Here is a 27,584-nt window from a genome sequence, read left to right on the forward strand (position 1 = left end):
TTGATTTGCAGGGAGAGCTTGCTTCTTGGTGATTTCTTGCTCTCTTCTCCAGCAGTCCACAAATGGCACTGGCTCACAGGAAAAGCCTGACATCTGGCTCTCCCCGCAGTGGCCCAGGAGAGAAGGCTTCCTTCTTGGTGACTTCTTATTCTCTTCCCTTGCAGTCTGCAAATGGCACTGACTCATGGGAAAATGCTGGTGGGTGGCTGTCCCTGTAGTGGCCAGTGCATGGTGCTGATTCACAGGGAGGGTCTGCCTCTTGGTCAAATATCCTTTTCCTCTGGAAGGGAAAAGAAAAAAGATATAAATTTGTATATACACACACTTAAGTTAGCTAATATGATTGTGCTACTAAGTCTGCTGGTTCTTGGAACAAAACAGTTAACATTCATAAGATTAGATCAATTTTACACGTTTCTATTTGGTCTGAGGAACTCTTTTGAAAATTACTATGCAAAATAACAACCTTAGTTATGTTCCTACCACCTTGTTTTGAAAGCGTATATTGTCTTTGTTTTGGGCTCTTTGTTATTGTTATATATTTGCCTTTTTTTCTTGTTTTTTTTTTCTAGTGATTTGTTTTGTTTTGTTTTTTCCTTTAATACAGAAAGTATAGATGTACATGTAGAGGATTATACATGCCTAGAACTTCTCCTAAAGGGTTCATGAAATTTATTGTATTATGCATGATGATATGAACAGCTACTTTGAAGAAAAGAGACATTATGATAGCAATTACTGATTTCCTGTCATCATGCTGTGAAATCCAGTAATGCTATTATTCTTTGTTTAGATTCGTTTTAGTCTGTTTGGAATTATTTAATTTCAATATATATGAAGGTATGGACAGCTATTTTGAAGAAAACAAGAGACATTATGGTAGCCATTATTCATTTTCCTATTGTCTGGTTTTGAAGGCCTGTAACGCTTTCGTTTTTCTGTTCTGATCAGTTTTATACTATTTTTGTTTGTTTGAATTCATTGTATGTGAAGATATGGACAACTATTTCAAAGAAACAAGAGACATTATGGTAGCCATCATTGATGTTCTGTTGTCTTGTTTTGAAATCTACGTCACTTGCATTTTCTTCTGATCTGCTTTGTTCTGTTTTGCTATATTTTGTTTCACCCTCTTCGAAATTAAAAAAAAAATGAATCTCCTTTTTTATTCTAGTGGTTACTCTTTCCTGCTTTGTGTGTGTGTGTGTGTGTGTGTGTGTGTGTGTGTGTGTGTGTGTGATTTCTAAGAAAACAAGTTGAGAGAATTGGATTTCTTTTGGAAGACATTTTCTCAGTCAGTTAAGGAAACTTTGGAGAGAATACCGCCCTATTTTTGGGAGATATATAAAGGGAGGATAAAGAGACCTTAATTCTGAGACCATTTCTTCTGTTTACACTATGTTGAAGTGTGATACTTTAGGCTAATATTTTCTGAGCCCCAAAGAATTTACTATTCAAAATATATTTTAAAAAAATAAGAAAAACTCAACAGCAATAAAATAACTTGACTAAAAATAGGCAAAGATCATGAACAAATATTTCTCAAAGAAAGATATACAAATGGCCAATCATTACATGTAAAAAATTCTCAACATCATTAATCATGAAAGAAGTCAAGTTAAAACTATTTAGAATAGCTATTAACAAAAAGATTATATATATATATATATATATATATATATATATATATATATATACCTTCAAGGTAGAGAAACACCTAAGTGTCTATCAACCAATGAATGGAGAAAGAAAATGTGGTATATGTACATAATAGAATATTATTCAGCCTTTAAAAGAAAATAAATTTGTGTTGTCATTTATAACAACACAGATGAACCCAGAGAACCTTACATTAAGTGAAAGGCAAACAGTACAGATCTCAATTATATGTGGCGCCTAAAAATGTTGAACTACTAGAAGCAGAGAGTAAACTGATTTTTATCAGGTGTTCTAGCAATAAGTTGCAGAGATATTTGTCAAAGGATAAAAAATTTCAGACAAGAGGAATAAGTTCAAGAGATTTATTGTAAATTGTGGCAAATGTAATTTAATAACAGTGTAATTGCTCTTAGCCCATCTCACTCTCAGAATTGAACCAAAGGCAGTGACTATGTTCTAAGCAAGTGCTCAGACACTAAGCTGTATTTCTAGCCATGAGTGTGTGTGTGTGTGTGTGTGAAAGAGAGAGAGAGAGAGAGAGAGAGAGAGAGAGAGAGAGGAAGAGAGAGAGACAGACAATGAGAAAGAGAGAGAGAGAGAGACAGACAGACAGACAAAGAGAGAGAGAGAGAGAGAGAGAGAGAGAGAGAGAGAGAGAGAGAGAGAGAGAGAGAGAAACTAAGGCTTGAACCTAGGGCCTATATACTGAACTAAATTTCCAGCCTTTTTTACTTTTTTTATTTTTAAACTAGGTCTGGCTAAACTCCTAAGTTACCCAGCCTGGGCTGGAAATTGTTATCCTCCTGCATTAGCCTCCCAAAGTTCTGGGATTGCAGCTGTAGGATAATGTATTACATTATTACAAATTTCTAAGATCACAGAGGTTAACTGTCCTTAAGACAATAATGATAAGCATGCAAGGTATGCATATGTTAATTGCTTCATTTAGCCATTTGTGTTAGCTTTCTATCACTGTGACAAAAGATCTGAGAAAATAAAATTAAAAAGAGGAAAGATTTATTTTGGCTCATGATTTCAGGGGTTTCAATCCATGGCTATTTGACTTCAAGCTTTGGGTTCATGGTGAGACACAACATTATGGTAAAGAGTGCATAGTGGAATAAAATTTGCTCAGTACATGGTGGCCAGGAAGCAAAGAGAGAAAGAGGAAGAGTCCAGGGTCCCAATGTACATTTTTAAGAGGCATGCTACTAATAGCCTACATCCTCCAGGTCCGTCCGTCCACCTCCTAATGTTTTTCTCACCTTCTAATAGTGTCGTCATCTAGGGACAAAGCCTTGAGCACATGCTCTTGCAAGGGACCTTTAAGATCCAAACCATAACACTTCACCCCTGACCTCAAGAGGCCAATGTGCAGCTCACAATGCAAAATGCATTCAGACCATCTCTAAAAGTCCTCAGAGTCTCCATAACTCTGGTACTGCTTAAACATCCAAGTCCAGTGTCTCCTCTGAGGCGCAAGGGAAACCCTGCTGTAAATCTGTATAAAAATAAAAAGAAGTTACATACTTACCAAACACAAAAGCTCAGGGTAAATGTTCTCATTCTTAAAGGGAACAACAGGGAGCTAGAAGGGAGGGATGGTGACAGAGCAAGACCAGAATACAACAGGGAACATGTTAAATCATTTAGCTTCATGTCCGGCATATGGAGCACTTGATGGTATGATGCAAATTCCAAAGGTCTTGGGAACCCATGTCTTCACAGCTTTCTAGTTATAGTTCACATGGCCACTCTTTTGAGGGGGCTCTTCCTCTTTACAGGTCTATGTTTCTGTATTTCTAACTTACTGGGACTGTTCATTTCAATTTGGCTTCACTCTCACAACTTTGCTATGTGCTCATTGTTCTTTCAGGGGTCGCTTGCAGACATACTGCTGTTCCCTCAAGCTTTCCTTTGAAACCTTGCCAGAAACCTCCATGACCACAAAACTCCTGCATTCTGCCAGGGTGTTTAACCATCATGTGGATGATGATAAAGTCTGCTGCTGATTCCAGCTGTACCAGAACCCACATGAACCACATATATAGCAACCTCTGAGTACCTGGAGAAAAGAATACAGGACAAACAGTTCCCTAGATGGTCTTGTGGGAACAGCCCTCCCCCAATCTCTTCTCAAAAAGAAGTTTCTGAGCCTACAGTGGGTGGGGTCCCTTCAAAATATATTTTATGTTGCCCCATTGAAAAATAGATGGCTTATGGATTTATATTTTCAAGCTGAGAAGTAATAGAAAAATTATAATGATGCCTATAAATGATTTATTTTAAAAATTTTATGACTCATTATTATGAAAATTTTAAATATGAGAAACTAAGGAAAGCAGTATAATGAAGCCCCTTGTAGCCTCAACACTTTAAACAGGTATAAATACATGGCCATCTGAATTCACCTACAGCTTTTTTCCCAGCAAATTCCAGTTAATAATTTTATTTACAAATTCTTCAAAATTTTACTCTGAAAGATAAAATTATTTTAAAAGAACTGAAACATCTTTATCACATCAAAAATTAACAATACTGTGACCAATAAGTATGTTCAAACAAAAAACAAAACAAAACAAAAACCCAAAATATTAAGGGGCTGGGGATTTAGCTCAGCGGCATAAGCACCTGCCTTGCAAGCAGGCAGTCGTGAGTTCGATCCCTGGTACCGATAAAAAGGAAAAAGACCAAAAAAAAAACAAAAAACAAAAAACAAAACAAGTAAGTATGTTCAATTATTATGTGTCAAATAAAATTAAAAGATAAAATTAAAAATAAGAATTACTTTAATATTATTCAGTGTACAAACATAAACTTACTTAGGAAGAACTGACATCTTAGTGATAATGAATTTTCTTAACCTATACACATGATGTATAGTTCAAATTACATAGACCATTGTTTTGCGCTAAGCTCCTGCATTGATCCCCAGTAAACTAGAAAAATCAGAATGAAGCCATACATCGTATAAAGTTCCACATCACCAAACCAAAACTAAATTGTTATCTGACCTTTGGAGAAACCCAAAGATTGATAGGAAGCCAAATTTCATAAAGGCCAAATCCACATGACTATGAAATTCCCTTTACTTTAATCCCTATATCCTTTAATTCTTTAATCCTTACCAGAGAAACTCAAAGTAATCTAATGTTAACCAATCAATTATTTTTTTTCCTATGGCTTTGTCTCTGAGTCCCCATTTTAGAAAAGATGCAATTTTGAAATGACTCATCTACTTTTTGGTTTGGCTGTTTGTGCTTTCTCTATCCATTCTCTACCTATAAGACCAATGTTTCCTCTTCAGGTCAATGGGACCCTTACAATATTTTATGCAATGAAATTCTGTCCAATTTTAGAATCAAAAATAAAGCCAATTAAGGTCTTTTAAAATGGTATGTCTTTTTATTTTTTCATGTGTATTTTTGTATTGCAAAAGTGTGTTTTAGTTTTTGTCAAATAGATTTTAGACATTTTGATAAAAAATTTTTTACCTAGATAATTTTTTATTTATTTTATTTATTGCTATATTAAAATGGAGTCTTTTTCATTATGTTTTCAAACTTGTTATTACATGTATATATGGAATTTATTAATTTTAATCAGCCTTATTAAGGTATAACTTACATAAACAACATCCATATTTCAAGTGCATAGTTCATACATATGTTTGATAAAGGTTTTTATGTGTCAATTTAACCACTAGTCCCATGATTGATTTTTATTTCTTGATTTTATAACCTGTTAACTTCTGAAATTCTATTTTAAAATATATTTTCTCAAAGTTTTTGCTAGGTTTGGCCAAATATTATATTAAAAAGATATATCACTTCATTTATTTTGTTTTATTTTCCATTCTCTCCCACCGTGCTAAAAAGATTGTTCCAGTCAATACTGTGATAAGAATAGACTCAATGTCACATTCGGAGTGCTCCTAGAGATTTAAATTGTTATTACAGGCATACAGAAACATGATCCTCTTTGCAACAGGTGTCAAGCTAAATACAAGTTTACTGATGTAAGCAGCTAATAATAATTGGAGTGTAAGCTGACTCAAGAATAGATATCTGGCTCCCTCATATTTACTTCAGCAAAATAGGCTCCAATGGTCTCCAGTCTCAGTGGATCCACCACCTGGATATTTAGATGAACAAATTTATAGCCAAGATCACTACTAAGAGAACTTCAAGTGACCACTGGTTTGAAAAATATGTTTACTCAGCCCTGTTGAATTTATGTTTAAGAAGCTCCAGAGAAAAGTAATGTTCTTAGTACTCCAAAATGTGGAAATTATTATCTAAAGGTTGAAAGATGGCCATTTCACTCACCTAGCTGGCACTAGACCAAGAGCAGCATCTTTGCCTGGATGAATATTCTTGTGGAAAAACATTTTGAAGGTAGATTATTAATCTAAAGACAAAGTAATCAGCAATACATAGGACAAAGATTAGGTGTGGGGCAGAGGGTCGAGGCATGCTGGTTGGAGGAAAAAAAGAAAAAAGAATAGGCTCTTCCAGAGGTTCTTAGAACTGATAGAGACTGTAATACCTAGTTCATTACTTCATGTTTTGCTTAGTTTAAGGTTCTGAAAAAGCAGAGCTTGAGCAAGGATTTGAGAACAAGTCTCTTATTGGAGAAAAGAAGGAAGATGGTATCTGGAAACAACAAAAGACAGAAAGAAAACTAACAAATGTGCATAAATGAAGGGTTACTACCACAGCAAACCAGGGCTCAATCTCATGGGGCATCCTGAGATACTGTGTAAAACAGGGCTGAGAATTATTTTGCTAGAAGATGGGATATTTATCCACTAATTTCTGCCCTTTATTGGTTCAAGGTCACTATGAGGGAATAAGTGGAAGTTAACACTTAGAATTTTGATCATGCCCCACTTGCAAGACAAGTATGCTCCTGTGGCCAGAGAGTACACACTAGCAAAGACTTTACGGGAACCATTTGCAGGCAATAATATTTCTGCTGTACACCAAGAGAATATGAGAGCTATAATTCTATACTGTTTGTGTTGCTCTCTGATTGTTTCTTTTATATTCAATTTATTTTACCAACAGGAATGTAATCTTTGAATGCATGGGCCACAGCTTATATTTGTATTTCTTTCCTCCTCTAAATTCTGTCTGTGTCCCTTGTGTTTGAGCCTAAACCCCATACCTTAGTTACTTTCCTGTCACTGAGACACAATACCTAGAACCCACAACTGAAAGGAAGAAAAGTTTATTTTGCAGACTGTAAGGGTTCCAACCCACAGTCCACTGGCTCCAAGATAGGTTAGAGTGGCAGAGGGCCACGCCATAGGAGGCTTGCTTTTGGCATGGAGGTTAGGCAGAAAGAGATTAAGGAACTAAGGGTTTTAGGCCACACACCCAGTGACCCACCTCCTCCCAGCAGGATACACCTCCTAACATCACATTCAGCCATAAACTCATCATTAGATTAGTCCACTGATGAGGATCACTCCCCTGTGATCCAATCACCTCCCCAAAGCCCCATCCATGAGTGTATGAGGCTTTGGGTCAACATTTAGATATAAATCACAAAATCCCAATAAAGCCTCATTTGGTTGGAATTTCTTGCCTTTTGTGATTTCTATTTTGAATTTAGCAAAGAAACGTCGATTGATTGGATAGCAAATTTAAAATTATACAACTTATATAAAGAAAAGAAGTATCTGGAATTTTCTTGTACTGTCTTTAAATTGTTTAGGAAGCCCTATGACTGGAAAGCTCAGTCCAATCTGTCACTTAAAAACCATTCTAAAAGTCATTCTCTTTTTGACTACTTAGTCTAAGGCACCATGCTAGAAGAAAAAGTTACACAGATGAATAAAGAAAATCATTATCCTTAAAGAACTCACAATCTGGATAGTAAATAATCACTACCTTAAAAAAATCCTCTCTGACAGAATTTCAACCTCTAATAACAAAAAGGGGTATAGCAGTTTCCAGATAAAGACAAAGTATGGCTATTGGTGTCTGAGTCCAGTTGGTTAAATTACTGAGTCCAATCCAGTAAATTAACTGAATACTGAGCTTTTGGTACTATTTTCATTTAGATATCATTTCAAAATTTCAGAAAACTTGCAATAATAGTACAAGAAGTGCTGTTTATCCTTTACACAAATTGTTTTTCTTAATCTTTGCAAATTGGAGATATTTTGTCTAGTTACTTCTCAGAACTTCAGTGTGCATTTTCTGAAAAGCAAGGACATTCTCCTACTTAACTAACATGCAATTATCGAAATCACGAGACTTACCTCTACAATATTGTTTTACAATCTGTGTTTCATACGCATATTTCATCAAATATCTCAATAGTCTTCATAATTCTTTTCCCCCTACCCTGTTCAAGTCCAGACTCATGCACTTAGATGTCACGCTGTGTAGTCCTTTTTAACCTAGGTCAGTTCTTCATTCTTTCTCTCCCTTTCTTGGCCCTGACATTATTGCTAGTTACTTTGTTAAATAAAGTGGATATGTATGATGTTTTCTCATGGTGAGTTTCAGCTGTGAATTTCTGGCAAAAATAAAGGACTGATTTTAAGTCCCAGAATAGTGGCTCTACCCATTTCTCCCCTACTTTGACCTGAAATTGTACATAATTGGAGCCTTTGAGGTCTTTTTCAAGAACTTATACTTTTTTCCTGCTTCCTCTTATGATTTCTAAAATAATCATTAAATTGCTAAAGTCTTGATGTTGTATCTGGGAGACAAGCACTGTTGTTTTGCTGTCCAAGAGCCCACCAGGATTGTAATTCAGTCCCTACAATAAACTAGAAGGACAAAGTTTAAAGAAAGGAAGACATTTTATTTGTAAAGAGGAAAAAGTAAGGGGGAGAAAGAAAGCAGCTAACTACTTTGTTAAAAAAAAAAAAAGAACCATGTGTAGGGGGATCTGCAAAGATGGAGGACCCATGGTTCCTGTGTTTTTAGGTGTTATTTTAGGAGGGTGAGTGACTCTTTTTCCTCCATCTGGAACTTGCCACAACTGGATTGGTTGCCAGACAGCTCTGCCTAATGTCATCTCTTCCAGTGGTCTATGCGTAGCTCTCTCTCTCTCTCTCTCTCTCTTTTTTTTTTTTTTTTTTTTTTTTTTTTTTGCCTTGGCCTATTTTTTAAGGCCTCATATTGGGGTGGTACCTAGTTGCTAAGGGGGTGCCTTACTTTTGGTTAGCTTAGAGTTAGCAAAGAAGGTATGTGGATATCCGTTGTACTCTATAATGACCGGAGTGAATAAGATACATACATGTAAATGTGTGTATATGTTAGTGCATAGGTGTGAGTATATACTGCCTTAGTCACCCCTCCCTTTTGCTTCCCTGTTTTTTGGAGGTGGTGATGTCCTATCATTTGTGAACTTGGCTTCTTTTGTGTCTTCCCTGTCAGCTCTTTTTCTGGTCTTTTGATCAAAGTACCAGGGCCATTTGGTGTCTATATCTGGTTTCTTTTTTTCATTTTTTACCCCGCATTTTTCTACTCATCTTTGACTTATTTTCCAGTGGAATTTGTCTAATAAAGTTTGCTTTTAACTGCTAGTCCAGATTAGCTAGACCACCTAAGGAGGCCCCTATTTATTTTATTTTATTATCTGTGGACCCTTGTCCCTACACCAAGAATGCCTGCTTTTTAGAGTACTTTACTGAAAGCCTTTTTATTTTTTTGTAATGAGATTCGAACTCAGGACCTTGCACTTGCCAGGCAAGTGCTTATGCCACTGAGCTATATCCCTGGCTCTGCACTGAGAGCTTTTATTAATTAATGTGCCTCCACTCACATACTCATGGAGTAGTGGCTGGTTCATTACTATTATGTGAATAAATTACTCATCAAAGCAGATAAATGGCTGGAAGTGATATACAAAATAATATGAGTATAGTAAAAACATTCCACACCTCTAGTTTTTTAACTTTTTACTTTTATTTCATTATTTTCATCTCCTTCAAAATAAGTTGTCTAGTCTCTGAATCTGTAACTTTCCAGAGAGAAAACACAAACTACAGAGAAATCCAAAACAAGTGCTTTACAGACCCTAATTAAAAGGTGTTCAAGGTCTCATGATGTTGGAAGTTCTGCCTGTATCTATTCAGTTCCTGCTTCTTCAGTTATGCATATATCTAAGGCTACCACAAAGTAAAAGGAGAAATATATGTGGGAGAAAAGAGTGGGTGGAGATTTCCAAAAATTGGCAGCTATTCAAAGAGCAGCAGCCAGCAGTTAATTAGTTTCAGCTCTGAAATGACCCCTTCGTGCAGCTCATCCTTCCTGAGAGGTTAAAATACTGTCATGCTTGCTTTTAGCAGTGTGATAATTAAAACAATTAATCTAGGTCCTAAATAGTGTAGTTCAACTTATTTGGCTGAAGAGAGAATGGTCATCCTTCTTGCTTTTTCTTCTCTCCTACTCAATGAACATCTCCTCCATAAAATGTGCAAATTCCCAAACTATATATACTTCCACACATAGGGTCTATTTAAAGGGAAGCATGGTTAAGTGATATTCTAGAATCTAGTTATCTTTTTCCTGAAACTGAAAATCCAGCTTATTTAGAAATGTTACCAGTATAGCTTAAATAAAAAGTTAGTTGATAAAAATATCTAGCATTATTGTGTACTTATTGTAGAGTGGGCATGATTTAAGGACTATACATGTTTTATCTCATTTAATCTTCACTACTGTTTCAGTTGGGAAGTATCATTACTATGATAATGTCAAGTTTTCCAGATGAAGCTAATGAAGGTTAAGAATCTGAGTCAACAGTGGAGGCAGGGTTTAAACGCAGGTGCTCTTGCCCAAAGCCCATTGCTCAACCACTATGCTACCTGCCTTCCAGTTTTCAATTTGCCTAGTCTAATAGATCCCATAAAACGACTCAGAGAAGACAAATCCATGCCAGATGACTGGATTGGGTTAGTCAGGGAAAATGTCACACAAGGCAGGTTTGAACTTGACTGTGTTTGATTTGTGAAGGGGGTTATGGAAAGCCTTCCAAGTGAGGGCAACCCCATGAACATTACAAGCGCTTATTACAGCTGGCTATGACAGAGAATTCCCACAATCATTTAGAGACCTTTATCTCCTAAGTCTCACACTTCTTTGAAAGAGAAATCCACTGAGAGTGGGATATGGAGGTACATGTGGAGAACTCTGACAGCCTGATATCTATTGGGACACACCGGCCAGGACATAGGTCACTGCAGTGACAAGGCAATTAATTCCCATGTCCTGACCAGTTCTTTTGGGCCACCACTTTCTCCTGAGTCTCCATGGGGTTAGCTGAAAAAGCTGATCTTCCTTCTGGCCAGTCGAGCTTGCTCTTTGCTCTCTCTGCCCTGGCTTCTCTTCCTGGAATAAAGTGGTTTAATTTGACTTAAGGTGCAGCAGTCTGAAGTCCTCACACTTTCTCCAATTTAGCCTTATCATCAGCAAAGCAATCTTGCCTTCCTATTTTAATTGATTAAAAATTGGATGAAAGGAAGGATAAGCAATTGCTACCCTTAAGATCTCTAAAACCCCCCCAAAAAATAGGAAAATAATAGAAAATTCAATTTAAAAGGCAAATTAGATATAATAAACCAAGGAGGGCCTTCAAGGCTGGTATAAGGAATTCTGTCAGAGCTTTCAAGAATCATTTATTATAATCATTTATTATAATTTAGTATCACCATAGGACTTGCTTTCAACTTAATTTCTGGACATTTAAAGTCATGAAACTCTCATTTTCCCACAAATGTATTTGCCAAATACATTGAAGTCATTTCCAGTAGTCAAACTAATATTTTATCATGTCCTTGAATCATTTGTTCTCTGCCCAGAAAAATGCAATTTTTCAATCATTAGATGACCAAAGAATATTTTATCTTATTTGGGAGGTTTTAATAGTTTGAGAAATATTGCCATTATTTGGAAACAATTTTCTCATCCTTCTTTCTAAATAATCTACTTCAGAGTACAGTCTTTCAAAAGATGTTATAGTAATTAGATTATTTTTTTAGTCCTCAAATTTGTATTTATATTTGGATGTTAATTTGAAAATAATTTCTATTTCAAATATGTATTTTAAGTACAGAAGTATGAGTTTTTAATTCAAATGTGAAGACAATGAACTGTCTCTCTATACCTTGTACTGTCAACTATCAGCAAATGGGAAAATCTTTCCCCAGGAAGAACATTTCTAGTATATTTGTTTTTGTTATCAAAAGACTTTGCAAAAACAGGACGATAAGGTTTTCTCCTTAACTAAGCAAAACAATTGCTCCAATCTCTGCAAAGTATTTTTCCTATGTCTCTGACCTTTTATAGTATAAAAGAAGTGATATTATGTGCTTAGTCTTCCTGCTTCTGGAGGGAAAAGAACTGCAGAAAAATATTTTTTTCTACTTATGTGGTTTGAGAAAGACTTAAAACTCTAGCTTTCCAAAGTTGAAGGAAAACAATACATACCTATACTGTTGTTATTTGCAGGGACATATATTGTATAAAATGCTACATTTTCCTACTTTTCTGTTGGCTTCCGGAATTTAACCTCCCTTTGACCCAACTCTATTCTAATCACTTTTTCTCTCTTAGTGCATCCTTAAAATTATCTTCCCTTTTCTACAAAATAAACTGCAATATTATTTTATTCTACATTTCATAAGTTCATTTATCAACTATTTGTGAACAGGCTTGTTCCAGAAAGAGTTTAAAGTGGCTGAAAAGAACCATAACATACATCAAGAAATTAGTAACAGACGAGCCAAGAATGAAGCTTACACAAAAATGTTTATGCAATACTACTCTTTTACTCTGGGTTGACTACAAATTTAAACTTAAGCTTTCTAGCAGATGGTCAGAAGAGGAAATTTAATTAGTTACTTCATTTACTGCCCATAAAACAAAAACAAACCGGTTACTCAAGTGAAGGAAGCACTGTTATTTCTAATATTAAGACCAGACTGAAGTTTCTCTTGAGAAGCTTCATAAAGAGGTCAGTAAATGATGTAATCCTCCATGTTCTCAGTTTCAAGGTAACAGAAGACTCAGAGGTGAATTTCACAGGGCTTCGTCTTCTTCTTGTGTTCTCTGAATAGGCAGATAGCATTGTATCAATCTGAAAACCAAGTAAAACAATTTTACTACAACTTTGAGGGGTACAGGGTACAATATCACATAGTCCAGTCTGTTAACTCTATGCTCTGGTAGGCACAATCAAACACACTAAAATTTTAGAGTTTAATCTAGTTCCCTGACTGACTTCACAGATATTACAAAACCATGAAAATTGCACACAATATTTATGAATAGATGTGTTCCCTTTTTTTGACAGAAAAAATATAGCTTACCAGATCCTCAAATCACACAGGTGACTCAGAAAAGTTGAGAACAGTTTAATTAGAAAGTCTAAAGAATTAAACGGATTGCGAATTCTTCATGTTATTTTGAATACGTTTTCCTTCTCTCCACCTTGCTTATTTATTTCTGTAAACATAACTTTTTAATTTCCATTTAGAACAGTTTGGTTATGTGCTTCTGGGTCGTGAAAAACTGAGACGGAGAGGCTCATGCATAAATCCGAACGTCAGGAAAAAACAAAGAAGCCCTTCCATGGCGGCTGGGCTCCGCCATCTTCTAATTGGGATTGAGGCTGAGTTTACTGAGAGACTCGCTCAGGTCAGCCTCCATGCCGGCCAGCCGCTGGACATTGGTCAAGTGGTAGCAGATCATATGGATGACTTTTATCTCTTCCTCTAAGAAGTAGCTCACCAGAAAGTCGCAGAGACGGCAATCTCCTTTGGACCAGCCCAGCGTATACAGTTCTGTAAGGGCCTGATTTATACTCTTCTCCAGGGATAGAGCAGCTTCCATGGCATCTACATTGCTGCACCACCCATTGTGGGGCACTTGTTGCTCAGCCTGGCAGAGAACCTCGCTACCACGCTGCCTTAGCGTCAGGAGACGGTGGGCACCCATGTACTTCTTCTCAGCCAATTCGCAGAAAAAGTGGCCCACGTCCTTCTGAGCCACAAGGTCACTTACAAAGTAGAAGCTCAGAGAGATGTAGATTTCGGAGGCTTGCAGATGCATGTTGATAAGGCACTCCAAGGCACCCTCCACCTGGGTGGAGTAATTTTGGCTGCTATGCGCATTCATGGCAAGTGGACAAGATGGCGGGCGCTAATGGAAGCCCTGCTGCTCATGGGACCGGAAGTAGTATATAGTTCCGGAAGTTGTAAATGGGTAGGCAGGAATAAAGGGTGAAGGGAGTTTGTGATAGGTCATGGAGATTGCAGAACTTGGACATGTGATCTCACAACCCAATTTCAGATTAAGAGTTTAATTTTACCTTATTTCTAAATTATTGGAAAGGGGTCTTTGTCACTTGGCCCATTTTTAAAAGCTATGGTGAGGAAAGAGTGCTTAGGGCATTAATGTGATGGGGATGTAGCTCAATGGTCCAAGCGTCTGCCTAGCAAGTGCAAGGTCCTGAGTTGGATTCCCTGTACCAAACAAAACAAATAAACAAACAAAACACAGTGAAAGCATTGATAGTGATATCCTTTTAAATCTTCATTTGACTTAAAACTCTTGCTTAACTTAGAGCCCATTTTACAGAGATTTTTACCTGTTCCTAGACCCTTGTTCTTTTAAGGAATAGGCATTAACTCCAGTTTTCTCAGTGCAGTTCTTTTCTTGGTGTAATTATTAATAACACCCATTTCTCTTTCCAAGGGAGCATTCTTTAAAATATATAAAACATGGTCACCTTGTTGACTGAGGACAAAATCCACATTAAGCAATGTGAAATGAATACAGTTTGCAAAAACATTGAACTTGGGTATAAGGTGCTTCAATTTTATTAACTAACAACACCCAGTAAAAAGCCCAAACAAATTTTCCACTTATCTCTTGGTATTTTTTGCTTCTTGATATATTCACTCATTTTAGGGAGCTCTGTGAAATATTGAAGGTGCCAGGTGTTTTGTTAGGTATTGATGTAACAGGCACAAAAGGTGAAAAATGTAGCTGTATAAATCCTATTAAAATAGAGTACCCATAAATGATGAATTAGCTGTTCCTCACTGGAAGATGGGGGCAGGATTAGATATTCTCAAAGGTTTTTCCCAGTTTTGTGATTCCATACTTAGCATTTTATTTCCTCAGTAGCATTTACCTGGGGCTTTTTCACAGTTAAAACACTTTCATATATTTTCTTTCAAACAAGGCAGGTTCAAAGAATGCTTTGCTCTAAACTTTGGGCCTAGATTTTTTATTCATTTGCTTATTTTGGGGGGCAGGATCTCATTATGTAGCGCAGGCTTGCCTTGAACTCACGATGTAGCCCAGGCTCCTGCCTTAACCTCCCAAGTACTGAGATAGCAGACATACACCACCAGGCCCAGCTCCTGGAACTAGTTCTAAATGAAAGTGGAAATCAATTCTTTTGCAGCAACTTTCAAATTTTATTTTTTTGCTGCTAAAAACTGACATTTTAAATTTTTAAGAAAGAAGCCTGTGGTCTCCTTTCACTGTTTAAGCTAAAATATGAACATGTATCTTATATCAAAATAGAGAGTATATTCTTCTTTGTCTTAGAAAGTTGTCATCTAAAACTGCTTTCATAATCCACTTCAAGTCTGCAAAAAGTGCTAGAATTCAGGAATAAGCATATTTTTTTAATCCTGGAGGGAACTGGACAAAACAAAAATAGTTCTGCAGTCTTCATGGCTCTGGATCTAAAGCGAAAAAAAAAAAGAGGTTGGGGATGGAAAGGAGAAACCACAAAATATTCCATCCTAATAACAACCCTAGCCAGTACCCAAATAGAAAAGAAACTCTAGCGGATGAAAGAATTAAGTCAAATGAAGATTACAAGGACTGTAAAGAAAGGATAATTTTTTACCTTGTGCATAAACCAATAATCATCGTACTGACCTTGTAATAAGGAAATATTAAGCACAGAGAAAATTTCACTGTATAAAATATTATCTGTATCAGAGCATATCAGGCTCATTTACTATAATTCAATTTCCGATACATTTATTCTTTTTGAAAAGAAAAATGTATCCTAAATGATATAGTTTACCGTCTTGTGTAAATGTTCACAAACCTGTCCTTCATCACTTTAGGGCAAAGAGAACCAGTGTTAGAGCCACATCTTGGTGGGTAGTTAAGCACACAGTTGTTAGAATCAGGCAAAGGTGGGCTCAAATCCCAACTTTGCCACTTACAACAAATGTGGCCTAATTCAAGTAGCATAACCTCTTTAAGCCTCAGCTTTCTGGCCTGTAAAATGGGAATATTAGTATCTCACGACTATGCTATAAAGATTAAATTTCATAATGCATGAGAAAGCACTGAAAAACAAATAGAACTCAAAAGTTGATGTCCATCCATCTTGCAACATAATTGTGATGATCCTCTATGCAAGCCTCCAACTGGGTCTGACTCTCCCAGCCCCATCCTGCTTGCCAGCAGAACTACTCTCTGCAGGAAATTCAGCTCAGCACCTGAGGCTGTCATCAGCAAGCACAAAGTGTTGTGGAAAACATAAGATAAGACAAGGAATTTTTTTAGGTCCTGGGGACATCTAGAGACAGCTGGAAATTTACCCACTGAGGTGCAAGTCTGCCAAAGAGCTTGGACCACATATGTTTATTAAATCTTCCTGCCTTCTTTCCATCCATATGAAAGTGATACACTTTTCTTCATTCGAGGCAGATATCTTTGTCACTCTTTACCTGCCTGCATCCAGGTGTTAAACCATATGCCTAGTTGCTATCATAAAAACCTGTCCTGTGGTCTCTTGTCCTCTCAAACCTCAGTAAGTATCAGATGCAAATCCTAGTATGTAGACCTATTCTGCTGAATCACTGCTTTTTGAGCATGAAAACACAGATGCACGGGTTTAGTTGTCCAAGATTCAAGTCACTAAAACACGAGTAAGACCAGCTTCTTTTGCTTTCATTGGCCAAATGGGTTTCCAGGACACCTCCCAGAGGTCCACTGTGGCCCTGCTAGCTGTGCAGGCAACGTACATATATCAGAGGTCTATTTATTCTCTCAGTCTTCAGTCTAAGACCACAATCCATTACAGCAAGAAATATCAAATGACTGCCTGTACTTTGTGAAAAATAGTAAGATTTTGGAACATTCAATGTGAGTGGTAGAATCCACCTCCCCTTCAACTCTCATGCAGATAGAACCTGGAATGATTAATCTTGGGTCAGATTCCTTAGCGACAAACATGGAAGTGAGGATTCTTGTGCAGATGATTTGCTGGGGAAGTGCTCCCACTGGATACCAAAATCAGAGCATGGGAGAAAGCAGGCTACAGTATAAAAGGAAGCCAAGCGGCAAGTTTCCAATTTTACAACAGGCTTCAGCTTTGTTCTGCTTCCAAGGTGAAGCTTTAGCATGTAAATTACATTTAGAGTTCATTTCAACATGAAGCAGGGGAACTGAGCTTTCCTATGTCTCATAGGAGGGCCCCATTGGACCCCAATAGCTGTGGGCCTCCCATGGGTGATACAAACTCCCAGGGTCTATGTACAAGTAAGGCAACTCTATTAGACCAAAAGCAAGTTATCAAGGAAAATCATAGATGCTAGTCATTAGCAGGAAATTATACAAAGTCTGGGTAATGAGCAGACAAAACTAGTGGAAACAATCCAAGTGGATTCAGACCGGGCACGTACAGTATCCTGTATCAGCTTGCTAGAGTACCTGACCTTGGGGGATATCAGAATTCAGAGATAATTGAACAACTATAATCAGAACTTTTTTACCTGGGATCTAATTAATAAAAATAAAAACTTCATCATAAGTACTAACCTACATTTTTTTCCTCTTTGCTATTTCTAGCAATACAGAGGAATGCAAGGAAGACAGAGATTAAGGAGCAGTCTCAAACATCTACAGATTCCCTTATCTCCTAGCTAAGATGCTTCTTTACCATCCTTGAAAAATCTGTCACTATTTTCAGGGGTGTAATTTGCGCATATATACCAGCCAAAATTAGGCCCAACTCTCTGACTAAGAATACATTTTCAACTTTTATGTGACCCTCTACTCTGATTGACAGTGTTCCCCATATCGGAACTGCATATGGATTTTTAATAGCTCCACACAAGTACTTAAAAGTCAAAACATCCCTAGCAACCCAGAAACTGACAGGCTGAGAAATGACTGCTTAAGGGCCTGTCATCCAAACTGAACTTACCTGAAGACTGATGTCATACAAACAGCAAAATGGTCTCTACATGCTTGTCATTTTTCTAAAAGGAATTATAAAAGGCAGAGTTTGGTTTTGAGCTGTTCATCTATTTTGGGCAAAAGAATGTCCAGTACCAGGCACAGTTACAAAATGAGATTTAGTTCATCATTTGCTGCTCCTTATATACACACAACCTCCTCCACACCCCACCTGTGCCCTCAAGCTCACTGATAATCTTACCCGCCTCCACAGGCCTGCCTCACCAAATCCTACCCTTACACACACACTCCCCACAGGATCTCAAATAAGCAATGGTTCTCCACTGCGGTTTGTTTTCCTCCCAAGATAAATTTGGCAATACCTGGGTGTTGCATCTGGGGAAAGACAATACTGGTATCTAATTGCTGGTGAACAACCTGCTATGCACAGGAAAATACCAAAGAATTCTCCAGCCTCAAATCTCATAATGCTTAAGTTGGGAGTCCCTATGCTATGTTGCTATTTTGGTGTGGCTTCCCTCAAAAATAGTAGAACCCAAGGCAATGATGTGAGAGCAGCTAATTCCTTTGGAAGATGACCCCTGGAAGCACCAGTAAAGATGAGGGGAAATGAGACAGAGAGGAAAAAAGAAACAGCAAATGATATGGTAAAGAGCAGGTTACCCCAGTAGGGAACCAGGACCTGTTCCTACTGGGAAACTCTGGGAGATTGTGGGAAAATCACTTCGGAGTTATCACAAATGAGAACATGCAATCTGGAATATTTGTCTGCTAACTTTCTGGTGCTTATAGACTGCTCTAGAGAACCAAATGGATGTATTTATAATGATCATTATGGGTGTTTATGGCAAGAACCACTGGCCTGTATGGCAATGGTGCTGACAGGGTATGAGTAGGACACCAAAAATATCTACCATATATGGTCCTTCAAGAAAACATTTTTGAGAATATAGCTTCTTTTATTCTAAGGGATATGTTAACCAGAAGGTTTGTACCAGGAATTGAACTCAGGATCTTACTCTTGCCAGGCAGGTGCTGTGCCACTGAACTATATCTCCCAGAAAAGTAATTTTAATGATTAACACAGTAGGGGTCCTAAGAGTGTGTAACATAGGAGAAACAGAGCCACTTAGGAGCCAAGCAGGTCTGAGTTTAAATCTGGTTCTGTCACTGAAGGCTATATAACATTGGGCAAGATACTTAGCCTCTGTGTGTATTACTTTCCATAGTGATGACAGTCTGGGTACTCAACAACAGATAAATTAACAAATGTACACAAATGTGGTATATATACATGATAAAATATTATTATTCAGTCATAAAGAAGAATGAAATTATGCCATTTTCAAGAAATTGATAGAACCAGAGACTAACATGTTATGTGAAAGAAGCCAGATTCAGTTAATCAAATATCGTATTTTCTTCATATGAGGAATCTAGGGGCGAAATAGAAAGGCAGGTGACATGAGAGTAGGGAAGAGGAAGGGAATTGGGGAGGAAGTTAGGGAAGTAATGATGGAAGTATGTTTTATGCATGTATGAATATGTCAAAATCAAATACATTAGTCTGTATAATATGCACTAATAAAAAGCAATTTATTAGCTACCTTTTAAGACTGCTTTGAAGAAAATTTCTAATATAAAGAATTTAGCATAATTTCTAATATATAGTAGGTGCTCAATAAATATTGACTAACTGCACTTCTTTTTCTTCTCCACCCTCTGAAATCTAAAACATGAGTTCTATGACTCACAATACATTTGATCTTTTTACTCTGGCTCTAACGACCAGAAGTCTGTAGAATAAATGAAGCCCATCTTCCCACTGATAGGAAACATCTCTTGTCACTGAAATAAGACTCATTTCCTCTACTGTTATGACTTGGCTCTGGGGTATGTACTTTCTGGTCATATTGCAATTCAACAGCTGAAATTACATGCTTACCTAGGGCAAAATACACTTGTACATCATGCCTTTTTATATTGTTACACATGAACCAAAATAAGTTCTATATGGAATAATGTTTCTTATTAATAAAGAAAACCTCTAAAATATGCTTTAGACATAGGAAAAGAGGGCAGAATATGATTTTCTCTTTTGCTATTACCCTCTATTTTAACTCTTACAAATGATTTTTTGTGCAGCACGTGCCTCCTTGCCCTCTGATGAAAGTGTGTTCTGTTCCTTTTGAAAGGGAAAAATGTAATGTTTCATAGAAAGAAACAAGATTCACATTCTGAATGGAGGTGGCCTCATTTCAGAAGGGCTGGCAAGTATATCTTTAGTGGTTGCCAAGAGGTGGGTTGGACAGACATAGGCTTGAGCTTGAAAGAACATTGAGCCTTGAATTTTGAAGTGGTAAATTTTGTAATGCTACTGTTTCTCCTCTTAAAGCCCCTGAATATTCCTTCTGGTCATGCTGATATTGACTTGAGAAGAAAATTACCCAGCAAGAGATTTTGCTCTTATTACATGACTGTGGTCATTCTGCATACCTAAGGTGTACCACCTTTTTTTTTTTTTTTTTGGTACCAGGGATCAAACTCATGACTTTGCACTTGCCAAGCAGAAGCTTATGCCACGGAGCTAAATCCTTGGCCCCAGAAAACTTTATAAAAAGAGAGATTTTGCTATTTTTTGTAAATGTGAGTGTATAAAGACATATGTAAATATATATCATATATATCTATATCATATTAAGATGATGTTAACAGTGGTCCATACTTGTGTATCCCTAATTTGTTACTTTGTAATTTTCTGTACTGTATGAAGGTTTTGGTCATGTGTGTATTTACTGTAAGAAAATCATAAGACTAAAAAGACCTATTTCATTTTTCAAGAGAAAAAAGAAAAGTTGCTTTCCTCTTTCAAGCAGGTCATGTGATCTTTACCCACAAAGCAATGAACAGGCTTAGTGTTTGTCTCCTGAAGCCAGAGCTGGCTTGCTGAATGACATCCTCCAGCCTTGTAGATACCAAGCTACTTTGCAATGGAGAAATTAAAGTTTGGGAACATAAAGGGTTTCCTCCTCCAAGCCCCCCTCATTCCCTTGAAAATTCATTTGCAACTATTCTACCCCTTATTAGAGGTTAACAATCTGAGGTTATCCTGGGACTAGGAAGAAAAGAGACTCCCTCTTGGGACTGAGTTGACTTCTAGGGCAGGGATGCTGCTTTGTATTTCTTCTGTATTTCTTACTGGCTCTGGCAACATAATCTATACAAAGAACTTCAGATTCTCAGGGACAAGTGAACTTTAAAGGTCATTTGGTCCCAATCCTTATCCTCATTGTCAGTGCTTAATAATTACACCTAATAAGCAAGTCACTTCGGCTGAGAGAGAGGCTTGAGTCAGAGTCACATGTCTCATTTCACCCAGAAAACATCCCCTTGTGTCAGTATTCAGGAATACAAGGATATGTCTCAGCATTCTTGCCTCCATGACTAGAGTTGAGAAGGGGTTACCAACCCGTGACGGGACCAACACCAATAACAGGTCCCATTTACAACTTTCAGTGCTTCTGATAATTGTATGCCTAGCATTAATACCAATCTCCCCTTCCATGGTGTTCCTACCCGCTCTATGGGGCGTATGGACATGGCTGCTATCCAAAATACAGTTCTGTGCACCAGTTCAAGTTAAGGAAATACCTATCTGGGCCTGACTTGCTATATACATATCAGATGGTAATGTTTAAATTAAAATTAAATTAAATTAATATTTCACAATCCATAAATTACATAAATTGCATGGGCACTGCTTGTCCAATCTGTCATCTTGTTTCCCTTAGCTCTGGTCAACAAACACTAGGTGAAAGCTCCCTCTCTAGGTCAAACAGTAGCTTATTTCTCTGCTATGGAACTGGGTGCTCAGTTTATGAAGCTAAAGGCTCCTATGCTGCCCAAATCATGTTGAAGATGCCTTAAAAAATACATAATTCTATATTTTGTCCCACAATTTCCAGTAATCATCTCCCAAACACAGTAGCAACAATTGTTTTTGGTTGGAATTCAAAAACTGCAAAATCTGAACCTGACCTAAGAACAAACAATTGCCACAATCACAAAGGGATTTCCAGCTCTAATGACAGCCTTCTTCACTCACATGGTTTCTAGAAGATGTGGTCAGCTCTGATGTGCTATCAAGTTGCAAAAGAATTCATGGTATCACATTTTAAAATCACCCCTCTGCCAAGTATTTTGTTCCGAAGAACTTTCATATTCAGACTTTTGCTCTTTTCCCCTGTGATATTTAGGAATCAGTGTTTCAATATTTGCAAAGTCTTTCTAGCTACTTAAACCCAAAGTAACACTTGAAGATTTATGTTGTTGCACAACTTTGATGGATTTTTCAGAATGCCCTGCACATATTTTTTGGTGGCAGAGATCAGTTTCTCTCAGAGTAAGCATGTGTAGTAGGACAAGCGAATGAAGCAGGTACAGGGTCCTGAGGGTGGGGACACACCACCTAGATTACCCTTCTACAACGAAACACTTATTTACTCAGCTGCTGGGAGTGCTTCTGGAAGGCCACCTTCAGCTGTCACCCCTTTTTGGAGACTACCTCCATTGCAGAAAATCTCCTGGCCCAAGATCTTTGCACCTCCCATCACCCAGCTTGGAACCACTCTGAAGGGCCCTCCCTGTTTTTCGTGTTACTTTCTCAGCCTGGACTTACTTCCTTGATGAATGCCAGACTCCTGCCTCACTTCATTCTGGTTTCAGTCCGAATGTCATTTCACCATTACTTTTCTAACTTCCCGTCCTTTCCCCAGAACCCCACCATCGGGGCTCCCTAAGCCCTTGCCATGCTTTCATTTCCTTCACTTTTCTTATCACTACTTGTCCTTTTCATGTATTTGTCAATTTTTTTGTTTATTGCCTGTCTCCACACTAGACCATAACCTCTGCAATGGGTGGGACTTTGCTTGTTTTGCTCATTGCTTTATGTCTACTATCTAGAAAACTGCCTACCACAGAGATATGCTCAATAAATATTTGTGAATAAGTGAGAGAATGATTAGTTAATATCCTAGATACTTTCTATCACTTAAAACTGCCCATCTCTCTCCAGGTACTTCCCAAGAATCAGAGTCCTTCCAGTGTAGCAGTCTAAAACTTTTAGAGTTATATATACGTTTTAGAGTTATAGTGACTTACTTACTTAGTTGACAGTTAAACATTTCTTAAACTGTGCCAGGCATTGCTCTTGACAATTGAATGACATCAGTGCATTTAATGTCCATATTAGCTACGAAAGATAAGTGTTGTTATTATCTTTCCTATTTTAAAGATGAAGAAACCAAGGAATGGAGAGGTAAAGTAATTTGCCCCAGGTCAGTGGTATACACCAGCCACCATTCTGATACCTAATACATAGCCCTAGTCTGGTATCACTCCATGCTGAGCACTAGCTTTGCCCCATCCTGATTGACAGAGCTCAGGTCAGATCTAGAATTCTTCACGTCTGTCCTTCCCTGGGGCCTTTTGGTCAGTTTTTACTTATTTGTTTGTTTGTTTCTGAAACAGGGCCTTGCTATGTAGTTCGGCTGGCTTTGAACTCACAGAGATCCTCCTGCCTCAGCCTCCTGAGTTGTAGGATTACAACTTACATGGTGGCATGCACCACCATGCCAAACTTACCCCTTCCTGTCTAATCTTGAAACAAAATGATTTTTAGAGACAGATTCAACTGAATACAGGGGTATGACTTGTATTCTCACTACCTTTTATAATTACTCAAATGAACCACGGCCCAAATTTGATTGGGTGTGCTGACTACTCTTCACTGTCCAGAGTCAGTGAAATCCTTGCCATCACAGCCTCCTGGAGTACTCTAAGGGATAGCCCTCTGTTCTCTGCCACTTAATTCTTGCTGTACGTACAAAGAACCAATGTAACCAAGAGGTGGTTACCTTGCTGAACTTCTGGGGTCAGCTGTATCCAGTGACATATTGGTGCAGGAATACAAACTTCAATTTACTTTGCCCCATCTGGTCAAAATTCTAAAAGAACATTTTAGCTCTAGCATTCTCCTTGGGCATCTTCTTGGGCTGTTACTGGGACAGCATCACAACTTGGCTTCTGCCACTAGCTGGTCCCTTCTTTTCCTGAGATGTTTATCCTAAGGTCACACCCCAATAAACATCCTATCTCCTATACTCCTATCTCAGAGTCATCTTCCCAGAAAGTCTATCCTACCACACATGGTCTGGTTCAGTAGTGGCAACCTATGGCACATGTGCCATAGCAACTGTTTGTATCACTGAAAGCTCTTAAAGGTTCACCATCACTGGTCTAGTCTAGTTCCCTTAAATATATTGAGTAGTCTCTGTATTCCTCTAAGAACTAATAAATTCGGGAGACAAAAATGACCTCCAGGATTACAGCACCCTAGCTGCTTCATTAACTCATCTCCAGTCATTTTTTACCTCTTCTCAAAGGTATGACTAGTTTAGCCTGCCTGCTTACACAAGCACATAAATGAAGCCAGAAAAAAATGATGCCAGTTAATCAATTCTTTTACATTGTTCATCGCTTCAGCTCAGGGCTTCTCCTTCCTCAAGGAACTAAGAACAGATGATCATGAGTTGCCACACAACACTGATTCTTTACTTTGATCTCTTGAGTATTAAGAGGTTTATCAGCAAACAACAAGCTCATTCAACTATATGTCAGAAGCAGACAAAGAGTCAGTCATTAAGTGAATATAAACAACTAGGTGCTTCACAAGTTGTTGCAAAGGTTCATATATTTATGAATATGCCCTTGGACAAGAGTCAGCCTCACTGATACTCCCTTTGAGAATAGCAAACTCCAAGCCATATATTTGTTATGACCATGAAGGAATTTTGCTCTGAATAACCTTCAAAATTTCTGTACTTTTAAGGGTCCATAAAATCTTAACATATTCCTTTACATGTCAGCTTCCTAAACTACAACAAGGTGAATCTCAGTTTCCATTTGATCTTCAGGAATAGATAAAATAACCATCCTATGTAACTGTGCAGCACTGTGTTTAATAAAGTAGTAACATCATAGAAAAATGCAGCAGAGCATAACTGCTTGGTTTTTTTTTAGATTTTCTGTGGGAAGATACTTTATCTAATAAAGTAGATCTTTCCAGTCTAATCCTTTGCTCTCACAGCATGCAGCCTAATTTTTACAAAGGAATAAAAGGAACATGATGTTCTATTGGTTTTTTGAATTAATTTGTTTTATTATGTCCCTTTGGATATATTGCTTCATTTTTGATCCAGATACCTGAAGTAGAGCTGATATTGTTAGGCAGACATAGGTGCTGATCAATATTCTGTCCTTTATAGGGCAAGGTATGATTGACGCTGATGCCAAACTATATGGACAATCACAGCTGTAAAAACAGTTGTTTCACTCTTAGGTCCATCCTAGTCATATGTTTTTATTTGTGGTACCAGGCATTTGGCAGAGACGTGTATTTTGCATCAATCAGCTGCAGATACCTCTAGACTATCTAAAGATTAGCTTTTTAAAAATCTATGATTTATGGCTGATGGGACTAGCTGCCTCCTATAATTCTGAAAATCCTATGACTTATGTTCTCAGATTTTTGCTTCTGTGCCCAGATATTTACAATCACCTCCATTCCAACTCTCCTATAATGTAGTTACTTGGATCACTGGGATAAGTGAGTTAATAAGGGCTTAAATAAAAACATTCTGTGTAAAACATTTTATGGTTGTGAACATCACTACAAGGGGTACTATTGTATTTAACCTCTGCTCATAAGATCTTTCACTTTAGTTTGGGGAACAAAATTAAAATACAGTGATGTTTTCCAGGATTGAAATAGGTTGTACAGTATGACCACTAATATAATTCCAAAGTGAATCATGAACATCATCATTAAAAATGTTGCTCCCATAGTAGATCTACTAAATAAGAATCTGTGGGTTGGTATTGAAATTTGTGTCTTTAATAAGGTCCCCAGATGATTCTCATACATACTACTTGTTAAAAACCATTTCTCTAGAGGCTGGTTATTTTAGTGTAGGCATGGCTCCTATGATAACAAAACTAGTTAGTAGTTCCATGTGCTTTGGAAGGAAACAGCAGCCGTGATTGTCACCACTGAAATGTGTGATTAATCACTGTAATAATGGTGTTGATGCCACACCCAGAGTCCATCTACCAGTCTGGTGCTCCCATCCCCCAGATGTTTACTCTAGCTTACCCAGAGCCAAGGATAGCACCATTATTTTATATTTAGAAGCTTAGTGCTGATTGTAACAGCTCACAACTGCACTCTTCCCTAGAATAGTGCTCTCAGATGTTAGGGGACATGGAACCCAGAGATGCCTCATACATTATGCCTCCAACCAACACACCAGTGACTGACTTGGATGTATAAATTGAGTGACCCTAATCAAAAAAATGCAAAAACTTATAAACTCTGACATATGAAGTTTTAGAGTGCCAAAATGATGATCAAAATGGATTAAGGAAGCTCAACAAGTAAATTCTATAATAGTGCTCCAAAATTCAAAAACTCTCAAATACAAAACATTTTCAGACCCAAGAATTACAGAGAAGGGATACATCCTTCTCTGGAGGAGCAGAAAGAAACCAGGCCTTTGCCTCAAGGGAGAAAACTCTTTGATTCTACCATTGCTCCCTGTAGGATCAGGCTGATGCTAGACTTTTATTGAAACCATATCCACTCCAACAGTCATCTGGGATGCTTCCCACTGGTAACCAGCTTGGGTCCAGAAGGCAGCAGTTGGCCCTGCCCCCACATGCAGGGAAACCTTGAATGAACAATATGAAAGATATAAAATACATGAAACAGATTCAAACAGATATCTAGGAATTTAAAAGCTCTATTAAATGAGTGAAACTATCTTAGCCAAATAATAGAGAAAAAAATAATTTTTAAAAATAATGAAAAGAGTCCAGGTTTTTGTAGGACAATACTAAAAGGTATAAAGTTTGTGTCAAAAATAGAGGAGTATAGTGTAGAAAAATGTTTGAGGTAATAATGATTACCTCCCCAAATTTAGCAAAATGGTGTGGAACTATAGATTTAAGAAGCTCAGAAAACCTCAAATAGAACAAAACAAAGAAATCTATGCCTGAATACATCATAAGCAAAATGGTAAAAACTAGAAACAAGGAAAAAACTTTAGGAATAATCAGAGAAAATAGCACACTAATTACAGGGAAATAACAAATTGAATATTAACAAATTCTCATCAGAAATCAAGGAACTCAGAACATGCTTAGGAAAAAGAATTGTCAACTCAGTCTTAGTGATAGGGGTAAAATGAAAACACAATCAAATGAAGGAAAATAAGAGAGTATTTTGCAATACACTGAAGAAGTTCTTTAGGAAGAAGGAAAATGTTACCATAAGGAAACCTGGAATATCAGGAATGAAAGAAAAGCAATATAAATGGCAAAGATCTGGTAAATAGAACATTTTTTCTCCTTGAGTTCTTTAAAATATGTTAGATGACTGAAAGCCAAACTTACATTTTCTGATGGAGTTTTCAATATATGTAGATATACTACACAAAAGACAACTGCAAATTGGCAGGAAAGTGGCCCATAGTATATGGCTGGAATATTATGGGGCTTCATAATCTTAATGATAGTTACTTTCAAAATTTTATCAAGCATTTTTATAATATTTTAATTTTATTGAATTATTTTTATTGTATATTAAAAAATCTCCTTTTACTC

The 27,584-nt window shown here is 37.3% G+C and overlaps 1 long non-coding RNA gene across 2 annotated transcripts in view; it reads right to left on the reverse strand.

Annotated features, from left to right (window-relative positions):
- Nucleotides 1-12,434: 12,434 nt before the first annotated feature.
- Nucleotides 12,435-27,584, reverse strand: part of LOC111756706 (uncharacterized) — a 58,868-nt gene continuing 43,718 nt past the window's right edge. For both annotated transcript variants that reach the window (XR_002791124.2, XR_010046509.1), the window contains exon 4: nucleotides 12,435-12,762. This is a non-coding gene — a long non-coding RNA (uncharacterized LOC111756706). The remainder of the gene's footprint in view (nucleotides 12,763-27,584) is intronic.

Source organism: Cavia porcellus, unplaced genomic scaffold (assembly GCF_034190915.1).
Source record: "Cavia porcellus strain 051 isolate PalLab524CR breed Dunkin Hartley unplaced genomic scaffold, mCavPor4.1 scaffold_3, whole genome shotgun sequence".
NCBI classification, from domain to species: domain Eukaryota; kingdom Metazoa; phylum Chordata; class Mammalia; order Rodentia; family Caviidae; genus Cavia; species Cavia porcellus.